The following is a 12,512-nucleotide window of genomic DNA, read 5'->3' as shown; positions in this document are numbered from 1 at the left end:
TGTATGACATGAAATCAAAAACCAATAACTGAATCACCTCCATGCAAAAAAATTAGTAATAAAACTTGATTTGTCATGGACCATTTGTACATTAAATGTATTATTTTCATATAAGATTCTGAACATACATTATCTCAATAATGCAGAATTTCAGTGGCAAAAACAAATTTGTGAATTTGTTCTGCAAATGAGATCACATATAGTGGGAAGACTCTATATGAAAGCTGACAGCTGTGGGTTATATTTCAGTTTCCTCCACGTGTTCATTAGAGCCTGGGTATCACTGTTGCCTTACAGCAAGAAGGTTCTGGGTTCGATTCCCGACTCTGGGTCTTTCTGAGTGGAGTTTTGCATGTTCTCCCTGTGCATGGTGGATTCTCGACGGCTTCTGCTAAATGTGCTACTGGCGGAGAAATGACTCAGTTACAGGAAAACTGTTTATCTGCCATGCTAAACTAGACTAGCATAGCAGTCACAACATACTCTGCAAGTAGTAGTGTAGCGGAGATTTTTTTTTTTTACAAATATTTCAAAAATATATTTTTTATAACAACTGCTGAAAGAACCTGAAATGCTACCACATTCTCCTTTCTCATTTTAAGCCGCTGAGCAGCCTTCCGCCTAGCCTCCCTCACACACCTGGAGGCCAACACCTGGTTGAACTGCTGAGTTTATCCTAGCTACTTTTCTAAACAGCATCATAGAGAAATATTGTGATGACATGCTTATGACTTAAGCATAAGTGCTTCCCAGCCAGGTGCTACCTAGGTGGGCCCCATATGGTTCCCAGAAGGTTCTATCCTTGGTTTTTCATTTATCCCATACAGGGACCCACCTTGGTATGCTGGTTGGGTTCTTAAGTCAGTAAGACCAGAGAGATGGTGATCGACTTCAGGAGGAGGAAGACGCCTTCACAGCCACTGAGGATTAAGGGGGAGGTGGTGGAGGAGGTGGAGGACTATAAATATTTGGGAGTGGTGATCGGCAACAGATTCGACTGGACATCCAATACTGATGCTGTGTACAAGAAGGGGATGAGCAGACTCTACTTCCTAAGGAAGCTTAGATCCTTTAATGTGTGCAGCAAGATGTTGGAGATGTTATACAACAGCATTGTTGCTGGTGCCATTTTCTTTGCTGTTGTGTGTTGGGGTAGCAGCATCAGAGCCAGCGACTCTAAAAGACTGAATGGGGTCATCAGGAAAGCTGGCTCTGTAATGGGTCTGCAATTGGAGACCCTGGAAAATGTGGTGGAGAGGAGAACGTTGAAGAAGCTGTTGTCTATTATGGCCAACAAGCTGCACCCTCTCCATCACACAGTTGACAGACAGAGGAGCACTTTCTCACACAGACTGCTTCAGCTCCGTTGTCGCAGGGACAGATACAGGAAATCTTTCCTGCCACAGGCTATCACTTTATATAACAAACGTTAAGTTACCTTTGTACATATCTGCTCATTAATCGATATTGTACAGATTGTTTACAAAGCACTATTGTACAGACTGTACAGATTATTAATTTTCACTGTTCATACTGTACAGAATCTTACATCTTACATTTTATATTTTATGCATTTATCTTTTTATTTTATTTTTTTATATTATAATTTGATCTGTGTGTATGTGTATGCTGCAACTGCACAGTAAATTCCCGGTTGGGATGAATAAAGTACTTCTAATCTAATCTAATCTAATCTAAGGAGATGGAGGCCAATATAAAGCCATCAGCTGACGTGAAGTCAAATTTCTTTCAAATTATTTTTGACATACAGGGGCTGGTCAAAAAATTTGAATGTCATGAAAAAATGTATTTAAATCAGTAAATCCATTCAAAAAGTAACATTTGTATATTATATTTATTTATTACATACAGATATGTTCCAGATGCCAGTTTCTTTTATTTTCTTTTATTGTTGATTATTACTGACAACTAGTGAAAACTCAAAATGCAGTATCTCAGAAAATTAGAAAATTGTGAAAAGGTTCAATATTGAAAATCCGTGTATGATTCGTTCTTTGTTTTTTTTTTCGTTTCAAAATAAAATTGCAAAAACAAAACAAGCATGTGTTTTTTTGTTTTTTCGTTTTTAAAACGAAATTAGAAAAATGGCAATTGCAAAAATAAAAGAGGGGTACGTTTTTTTTTTTTTTTTTTTTTTAACTCCAATGGTCAAACCAAAGACAAGCTTTTATTTTGTTGTTAATTCAACGGGACCTTATGGCGGAACCGGAAATGAAGACCTGAACTCACGGCACATAACTTTTTCAGTTACCAGTAGTGGAGCTCTAACAGGGCCGTGCAGAGGCCACTAAAGGGGCAGGTGCTCAAAAAAAAGGCACATCTAACCTTCTAGGACAGAATATTAAAGCCACTCAGCTTTCAGAGTTTAATAAACAATGATAAATTACAAAATTGTGAGATATACAATCAAAGCTAACGAACATCTCTATATAGATCATACAACTATGCATATGTAAGATATTTTATTAGTAATTTCTTTCTGCAGGTCTATTTTGTTATAAGAAAGTATTGAAATATTCAAACCCGCAATTTAGCAAGATATGTAAATCAGAGCTAGACCACCAGACATATTTTGTCTTTACAGAATTACACTATTAAAAATATAAACAAGGGCACAATGCAACCTTTTATGCCCCTTTTCGTTACATGCGACCTAACGCCAGTTGTTGTTTTTCTGATACAAAAGAAGAAGAGAGAGCTGAGCTATTTTTATAGCCTGATTGAGATTTTTCTGAGACTAAAAGAAAATGTGACAGTGGGAGGAAAGCAGCGATGTGGTGAGGAGGAGCTGATCTCCGCCTTGCAGCGGCAGGAAAGCAGGTGGCTCAGACGGTGCAGGTGAGCTAACGATGATTTTTGTATTAAACTACGATAAAACTTGTAATAGTGCCGAATATACATGAGCTAATGTCAGTCATGGTGTTGCAAATAACTTACAAATATCAGAATTAATTCATAATATATTTCAATGTGTTTTCATGTTGGTAAACTGCCGCCGCAGACCATCGTGGTTCTTCGTGCAGCCTTTGGGTTGTAGGATCTCATCAGTGTCCGTCTTCCTGACTGCTGGTCAGTGTTTACCTTCAGGATGTCCAGAGACCTTCACCTTTCTGGAGCAGGAATCACATGAGCTCAATATGCTGATGAAACATTTCTGATAAAAAAATGTGTCTGTTGTTTTTAACTTCTCAATACGTTTAATTATGATTCACCTGATGTCCAAGTTATACTGAGAACAAATAAAACCATATTCCTTCCAATCTGACTGGTTCTAGTTCCATGTTTTCACATTTTGGACACTAAGAATTAAGAGTTTAAACTCAGTCTTATTTATCACTAATTAAGGTTACAGGTTTTGGACACATTTTCTCCCTTTCTTACATTGAAGATTCTGCAGGAAGACAGATAAACAGTGAGTGGATAGAATGATGATGTATAAACTAGAAACTAACATGATTTGTATTTAGGGTTCTTGTTAATAGAAACTCTGATAATAATGTCAAAATGTTTGGTTTGCTGAATAACGTATTCAGTTTCGGATGGCTTCATTGGTAATCTACAATGTTAACTTCAATGACATATTTATATGTAATGGATAGAGAACTATTTAAATTAAGTGAAAGAGTGAAATAACTTTTTCTACATAATCAGAGTAGTTCTAAGAACTACTGGTATAAGTTTTATATCGATAGGATAATATTTGGGGAGGATAGAGAGGGGATGCATATTTTGGCAGGTTGGAAAAGCAAATTGCCAAAAAAAAATGCATCCCTGTGCTAACTTGGAGAAATAAAGAGCTGGAAGGATTTCACCTTTTCTACATAATGACACTTGTTCTCTGAGCTAATGCTATAATTTTTATATTAACAGGATGGATGCAAATATTTTCAGGCTCATAAATTAAAATGCATTCCCTCCTACATTAACAGACTAGAAAGTTAAGCATGATGTAAAATGTTCTACATAATGGACCTCTGTTTTGTAATGCTTTTCAGCTGTTATGGTATCAAAAGAAAAAGCAGAGAATTTCAAACCATTTGCGGAGAACGTTTTCAACAGAGACGGACTGAAAAAAAGTTCGACTCATATGTGTCAATAAAGGTGTAAAAACCGTATTTATTTCAAGTAATTTGCGAAATAAAATCAACCATTTTAGGAATTACATGGTTAAGAAACGTGATAATGTTACAAATATCTTTAAAATTTCCTCTTCGGTCATATTTCAGTCCGGTTTCTCGTCAATATGCGAGACTTTAGAGCGATGCGCGCTCCTGCGAGAGGGGATGCAATTTTGGGCAGGCATGGGTTTCTGGGCATAACACCGGCCCGGCCGGCCCTGCTCTGAAGCAGGACCCTAAAAAGCAGGGCCAGCCCCATTGAAAAGGGCTGGTGGAAACGCATTTAAAGCGAGCCGAGCCGAGCTGGTGGAAAAGGGGCATTAGTGACTGTAATCTATAAAAAACAGAGCTGCCTGTTTGCTGCAGTGGAGATGAAGATGGTCCATTCAGGAAAGCAGAGCTGCATCAAACTTTAAGGTGGAACTGCAGAAAAAAAGAAAAAACAAAAGCAAAAATTGAATTGTTAATGCATGTCAACATGAGAAAAACCTACTGAGTTCTGCTTAAAAATTTAAAAAAATAAAAATTTAAATCACACATTTTTGACTCAACTTTCTTTTTTGCAAAACAAACTTATTTGCGCTTGTCATTAATCTTTTCTTGCTATTCTAAGTTTTTGTTTGTGACTCAAAGTTTTGCTTGTGATTCTCACATGATATCATGGGCAGGGCCTAAAATCACAACAAAGATTTCTGATGTGTGCAAATAAATGTTTATGTTTGGTAAAAATTAGTTATTTAATTTAAAAAAGTATTTTTAAACAACTTTTTTTAAAAAGAAATCATTACAATTCCAAAAGTTTTGATTACAATTTTATTTTACTTAACTGAGGTTAGTTTTTTTTCTTTTTTTTCTTTGAATAACTGGGGAAAAAAATTAATTTCATACTCTGCGAACCAGACCCTAAACTTAAAGTCGGGGTTGAGTTTTTCCCCTTCATTAATGACACACTTTTATTACATACATTACATGTATCATGGTAATTCAGGGTGAGTTATTTTTAATTCTAAATGAATATCCTTGCTGGACTTTTATTTAAGTGCTATTCTCTTTCAAGATACATTTACATAATGCTAGAATAAATGCAATGTACATTATGCAGCAAAGGAAATTAGAAGACATATATCCATTATGGAGATGATCGGTTTTGGACGGGCGATGTTCCCCTATTGCACAAGCGATACTGAAGAATGACTATCATTAATGATACAGGGAAGAAGCTTTTTATTTATCTTGCTTTGCTAGCAAAGTCGTTAGCTAGCAGCTAGCTAATAGCACAACAACAAGAGCCTAATGTCTGTATGATAAAAATACTGAATTGATAGATAAGAACAGTTTTTCCTCACCTGTCTCCTCCCGCTCAGTAGTTCTTCAGAGAAAGGCAGACAGAGGCCTGTCAGTGTCTGTTGTATTTCATTATCTCTCTGCTTAAACCGCTGAAGCAGAAACGATACTTCAACGTTTTCCGTCATCTGACAAGTAGCAAGTCTACTCCACTTTATTCACCAAAAACGTTTTTTTTAATTCACCAAAAACTGATCTGTAATCAGATCGTTCGCTATGCTGAGCTCCAGTTAGCCGCCTTATCTCACTGCGCGAGAGACAACTGCGTCATGCGTCACAGGCAAAAGGTCAAAGGTAACAAGGTGGCCAGCTTATTATGTTGTACAAAAAAGAAACAAAAAAGCAAATAATTTGAGTACATGCTTTTATGTGTCAGAAGAGGGCTTAGGAAATAATAATACCAAAAAAAAAAAAAAAAAAAAATTGACCAAAAGGGCACTTGGGGGCAAGGAGCAGAAAGAGCAGGTGCTCAAGCCCCCCCAGCTCCCCCCCTCTGCACGTGCCTGAGCTCTAATGTACACATCGCGATGCAAAGCATTACTGATTTCAGACTGTTTTTCCTCTCTCAAAAAGTTCGATAATCAATGCAGAAAACGGTTCAAGTGCAGCCATTGCCTATTATTTAGGAATGGTTTGTTTTTATGCCATCTTCATCCACTGTAAATAATTTTTCTTTGGCGACTTACTTCATTTCCAGTATCGCTACATATTAAAACAACAACCGTATTTTATTTTTATTTAGATGGCAAAGCAAAACTCAAACGCTGTTGATTTTCTAATAATTCGATTTTGCATTTTTTAGATTTAGGTTTTAAAAACTGGAAAAACAAAAAAAACCACATGCTTGTTTAGTTTTTGCTATTTTATTTTGAAACGAAAAAAACAAAGAACGAACCATACACGGATTATTGAAGACCCCTGGTGCCACACATTAATCAGCTAATTAACTCAAAACACCTGGAAAAGCTTATAAATTGTCTCTCAGTCCAGTTCTATCATAGGGATGACTGCTGTCCTGGCAGATGTCCAAAAGATGACCTTTGACACCTAACACAAGAGGACAAAACAGAAACATCATTGCTAAAGAAGCGAGAAGGACCTCGCTGCAGCAAACAGAAAGGGGCGGGGACGACCACTGTCAGTCTCATACCTTATTTGGAAATGGGATCATTGCAATCCGGAAGTGAAGGGGGCGCTATTTCCTATACTTCCGTTTTAATTTTCTTTTGAAATCTGTGACATATTTTCACCTTTAGGAAGGAGTTTCACTCTCACAATGCATTTTAACTGATTTCTTTTATTTACTTCAGCACAGCTCACAGTTTTTTTTTGTTGTTGTTTTTTTTTTTTAGCAAATTCTGTAGCTTTTGGTGTACTTCTAAATCTGCTCTTTAGTCGCATCTTTTCGGCCTGCTACTGCCTCTAGTGGTGTGTGGGTGGTAACACAACTAATCTAATTACATTACTAAATCAGAATACCACAATTTATTATTAATTCTGGCATTACTGGAGCAGTAAAAGATAAATTCCCTCACAAAAGAACATACCTTTTCATTTTCTTAAGGAAGTAGAGCTAATTAAATGAGATAAACAAGAACTGAAAGTGATTCCAGTTTCACTTGATGGCCAACCTGTTGAAACTGTGGTAAATTTTAAATACCTTGGATCATTCCTGGACAGTCAGCTCAACTTTGCTGAAAACACTGACTATATATTTAAGAACTGTTCTCAGAGACTATCTTTTAAGAAGACCAATCAATCAATCATATCTTTATTTCAAAAACACAAAAAAGGTCCATAGAAAAAAGGTAAAAACAAACAAAATAAGAGAAAAATAAAAATAAACATGGCATGATATTATTCACCGAGTCACAAATCAATGATGACGCCAATGATTCCATCATGTTGAAGAGAATCTCACAGTACTAACAGCAGGATTTACTAAAATTGCAATTATATTATTGCATGACACAGATAATCTACACATGCATTTATACATAAGATTCCTGAGCTCAGCTGCACATGTGGGAACAGCATTATGTACAAACATATGGCTAGCACTGCTCCATCTAGGCAGTTTGAGTAGTAGCCTCATGCCATCATTGTATGACACATGAAGCTTCTGCAGGCGACGATACAAAATATCGTCACCACAGATGGGCCGTGTAATAATGTGATTCATGAATATGATTTATCGTTTTAGAGTCAAAGGAAAAGATAGATTAAATAGTTTCATCTTATTTTTTTCTATATATAAGACTCTACGAACAAAAAGCATCTCAAAAATATACATGGCACTGTAAAAAACAAAAATTTTAATTTTTGTTGTTTAACAACCCTGCTTGTAACAACCTGGGTTGTTATTCTGCTGTACCTAATTCATTTGTTTGTTATTGACTTTTGCTCAATTAGATTTCTTACGTATACATTGTGAATGGAATTTTTATTGTTGTTTTTCAGGTCTCCTTATGTCTTTTGTTCCTCCTGTAATTGATGGAAATATATAGAAATTATTTATAATGTATAAAGGTATTGTTTGTCATTTAATTAGCTCTACATCTGTAATTTTACTTCTCGGCAGCCTGCAGAGAAGTAAAATTCAAATTCAAATGTTGCTTCTATTAGTTTGGTTCAGTCTCACTGATCTAATCTCTGCTAATCCTTTACAAAAATTTAAGGCTCTAATAAAAAAAGCTTTAATGCGTAACTGCTCTTAATAAAATTACTAATAAACACTGATTTATTGAAATGGCTCCCAATACCAGTTATGGGCCACTGAAATTATAACTTGTTAAGTTGCTTTATTTTTAAGCCTTTTTTTAGTTTTGTCATGTCCTGGGTGACGGACAAGTAGATAGAAATGAATGTCTGGAGAGAATCATAATTTAAACATAACACTTAAAGCACCAGGGTTTATATAGAAATATATTCAGATTTTATTTTGTGGTTTTAAAGGCTCTACATTGGAGACGGTGAGAAATAAAGGCAGCTTTCTGTTTTTTCTATCTGTTCTCGGCTCAAACATAGAGCTGTCCACCTCCCTCCCGTTTCAAACTCTTCTAATTAATGTAAAAGTTAAAGAGTTAAAATATGAATGAGATGTTTGTTACCTTTGACAAAAAAGCTTAAGTCTATGAAAGCAATGTAGCCAGTTTCGCTACTTTTGATTTCCAAGGCATAACAAGGCAGCTTATCATGATCAAGTAATAAAATAACAAACTGCAGTCTGATTTTTATTGTTAATGTGTTTCACTCTATTGAGCAGTGAAAGTAAATAAAAGGTGTTAAATGTCTTTTGCTTTAAGTATTTACTTACTGGAGGAGTTTTTGTGCCGCTGAGCCACAGCTAACAGCTAACAGCTAACAGCTAGCTCCTCACTTAGCGGCTCTAACGGAGCCTGTGTCGTTCAGCGCATAGACATAATATAAGGATAGACGCCTCATGCACCGCTCTCTCGGTACGGGACCTGCACACTTTTCCAAGTGTTTTTCTGTGCAAGGCAGCAATAAAAGGAGGATCAAACCATATGCTACTGGAGAGACTGGTTGGTGGATATTGAAGGTACATTTATTATGATACTGAAAGCACAACTGGAATCAATTACATTTTGTGACCAATTTATCACCACTGTCCAAAAAGAAGTAATCATAGTTTGAGTATAGAAGTAGGCTTTTTAAATGACTAGTGACAGGAGCAAAAACAGTTCAATTGCTAGAAAAGGGTCTTTCCTGGAAAGTCTTTTTCTCAAGCTGCCATAGAAATGGTCTATCTTTTACCAGTGAATATATATTGGGTAATCTGTTGCATAAATGCATACTTTTACATGTTATTTATAATGATCATGCTTAGTTATGGTTCATCTTCAAAATGTTTATATTTACTAACAAGAAATGCATTGTCATCATCGATCTATCAAGATTGAGGAGGAACAAGGACTAACATTTAACACATTTTCTTCCATGTCTTTAAGAGTACACACTGGATATCAAAGGTCATAATTTCAACATTTTGTCTTTCAGAAGGAGAATGCAGTCCCAGTGCCCTCGAAATGATACTGGAGTTTGCTTCCGGAGCCTCCACTAGGCTTTCCCCATCATCCACAAATTGAATTCCTCCATGAAGCTAACAAAGTCTTCCCAGAAGCAAATGCTTGCTTTATAGTACTCCACCTTCCTGTACACCCAGACTATGAGTCTTTCACAAAGTACATGACAGATGGGGTGCTGCAGACACCTAAGTTTGGTGTTGCATAATCAGCTAGTGTCAAAATGTCTTATCAGGTATTTTTGGACTACTTTCTAATGCAAATATCTTAGAACACTAAAGATAAAACTTGTGTTCGGTTAGGTTTGCCCCACAATATGGAAGATTTCTTCTTCACCAACACACTGCACTCCTGTTTGTGCACTGCTGCCTCTCACTGGTGGAGATGGTGTATTGCACTACTTAAAACAGCCTTAAATAATGTTTCAAATGCGAAGTTCATAAGTGCTTTGTAGACATCTTGCTGTAAAACTTTAGGATCGATTAAATTAAGAAATTTAATACTAAATAAAATGGCAGAGCAATATAATATTACCACATAAAGCTGCATCATCAGTAATACTTTTATAACAGATTTATGTCAGATCATGAGTCCTTGGTTAATGTCAAGTTGTCATAACAAAGACATTTTGAATAATGTCAACTTTGAATTAAAAGTGTCATGATTTACCGAATGACAACAGTCATAAATATTCATGAAGACTTTCTCATGTTCATGACAGGTGTTGTCAGTCTTATTCACACCTCCATCAAATAAAGTGTTACCAAATTTTTATTTTTCTTTCCCTCTCCAGAATGTATATTTAATTAGTCATGTCTTTAATGCCTTAACATTTTATAATTAAATTTGTAAGGTTACCTACTCATGTTAATTCCAAGTTTTATTTGTAGTAATTGAATCTTAGGAACAATGCATTTGATCAAATGTTCTTGATGTTTGTCACTCCTTCTCAAACATAGTGACATGTATTTAAATCAATAAAGCATTTGCAATTTCTGCACAACAGACCTGGTATTTCACCTTCAGATCAGAAATATGATTGACTGCAAGATTAACTGACTGAAGTTGCTGCTGACTGAGCCTGGTTTGAGGTGGTTCTACAACTACACTAGGGACCTGCTCAGCATCAGTGGCTGGTAGTGGCCAAAGGCCATGATGTTGCAGAAGTTCTTCAAGTCTCTGGTGCGTTGTAATTTTCACTTAACACGTCGTTAGTTGCTGTGCTGTTGGCACTCATGTTTGCCAACATCCATTCTGTTCAGGTTTGTGTTGGTGTTCTGTTGTTTTCTGTAGGCAAGGAATGGTGGTTCCATGCTCTTATTAATTGTTCTAGTCAGTTTTGGATCTCAGGAAGAAAAACTATGTGAAGAGAAAGTTTGTGCACATCATCGCTGGGATCCAAGAGGGCTGAATCTTCAAGATTATAAAACGTGCGATAAAATGGTTCCAGAACATGTAAAAATATATCCCTCCAATGACGCTCGATTCTCTGATGGATTCCCCAGTGATATGACTCCGACATTCAATGCCCTGAAGGAGGTTCATCATCATGGACCACCTGCACATTCTCGCCACCATGATCTGACCTCACTAGAAGGTAAGTCATAGAGGCCTGTTGCCTTGAGAAAATGAAATAACACTGTCGAGGCACGATTGTCTGTGGTACAGTTCAAGTAATTAAGCGAGAACTTCCATCGATTCCACCATGGACCACAAAGCCCCATCCAAATGGAAAAACAAAAAATGTATGAGATGGATGTTTCCATCAATATGCCATAAACTGTTGGGATACGGCACATGATGGACACGTCGAGACACTGCACTGCTCCACCTCCTTGAAGTTGCCATTGGGTTGATTCGAGCCATCATCTCACGGACTTTACACCATGGAACCACCAGTCCTCGTGGATGTAACAAGCCTCGCATTATCTGGTTCAATAAAGGACATGTGGTCATACTATTTTGAACCAACACACAATTTAACATTTTGAAAGTAATCTTTTACAAAATATAGGTTTCAGATTTCACATCTGGTCATAAAATAAATGAATTTTTTCTTATTTGTGACAGTATTAAATAAAATAATTAGTATTCTGCAGCACCACTGTTGAACATATTACACATATTTGTTCAGAAGCAATATATTTAGATGCCATACATCAGTCTCAGAATTTGGATACAGGGATTGAAGTTGTCTCATATTAGTTTCAAGGTCTTCATCAGTCACTGCAGCCATCTTTCCCCTTATTGGTAGACCAAGTGCTTTGGACTTCTTAGAAAGAAATGATGTTGAGCATCCAAAGATGTTTGCCATCCTCTTGGCCATGTGTCCTTGGGCAAAAAGAAAGTCGATCTGCTCTCTTGCAATATGAATAGATGGTCTACCTCGACCATCTAAATAGAATCATATTCCAATGCCTCAGCATAATGTTAACAGAGGATTTTTCACCGCAGTGAAGTTAGTTTAAAGTTGGATATTCAATATTCGTGCGCTAATTTCGGCCAGCTGTTCTCTACCACTCCCTCCTCAGCGCTCGGAGGTTCACTTCACTTAGGGACCATCAACAAATTTCCAAACCAAACACTCCAGACAAACAAATGTTAATAAATGCCTTGTGACCAACGGATACAAAAAAGTGGCAATTCATCCTATTACATGAGTCACACCATCCTCCATTAAATCTTAGTCATATTTAATATTTTCAAATAATTTTATTAAATATTTTCTTCAATAGCTTCAAAGTCGTGTGCCCCACTGACTCAGTGTGAAACTGCTCCACTACACTGTATAGACGAGGCACATTTTTATTCCACTGCAGCTCATTTTTGGCTTTTTAGCTTTGTTTAATCAAAATTTGGTATTTTTCAACAGCTTCTAGATCATGTCACCTATTGACTCAAAAATCAGTGTGAAATTGTTCTAGACTGTAGATGAGGCACACTCATTTTTATTCCCGTTTGAAACTGTTCTGAGCTGAGAAGT

The 12,512-nt window shown here is 36.5% G+C and overlaps 1 long non-coding RNA gene across 1 annotated transcript; it reads left to right on the top strand.

Moving 5' to 3' along the window:
* The first annotated feature begins 8,372 nt into the window (after nucleotides 1-8,372).
* Nucleotides 8,373-10,532, top strand: LOC148156634 (uncharacterized). The gene is made up of 2 exons (XR_015764398.1): nucleotides 8,373-9,045; nucleotides 9,504-10,532. It is a non-coding gene; the product is annotated as an uncharacterized LOC148156634 (long non-coding RNA).
* The last annotated feature ends 1,980 nt before the right edge of the window (nucleotides 10,533-12,512 follow it).

Source organism: Poecilia mexicana, unplaced genomic scaffold (assembly GCF_051168715.1).
Source record: "Poecilia mexicana isolate PSO_F unplaced genomic scaffold, ASM5116871v1 scaffold_10, whole genome shotgun sequence".
NCBI classification, from domain to species: Eukaryota; Metazoa; Chordata; class Actinopteri; order Cyprinodontiformes; family Poeciliidae; genus Poecilia; species Poecilia mexicana.
The sequence above is the reverse complement of the archived record's forward strand: the minus strand, read 5'-3'. Positions and strand labels throughout refer to the sequence as shown.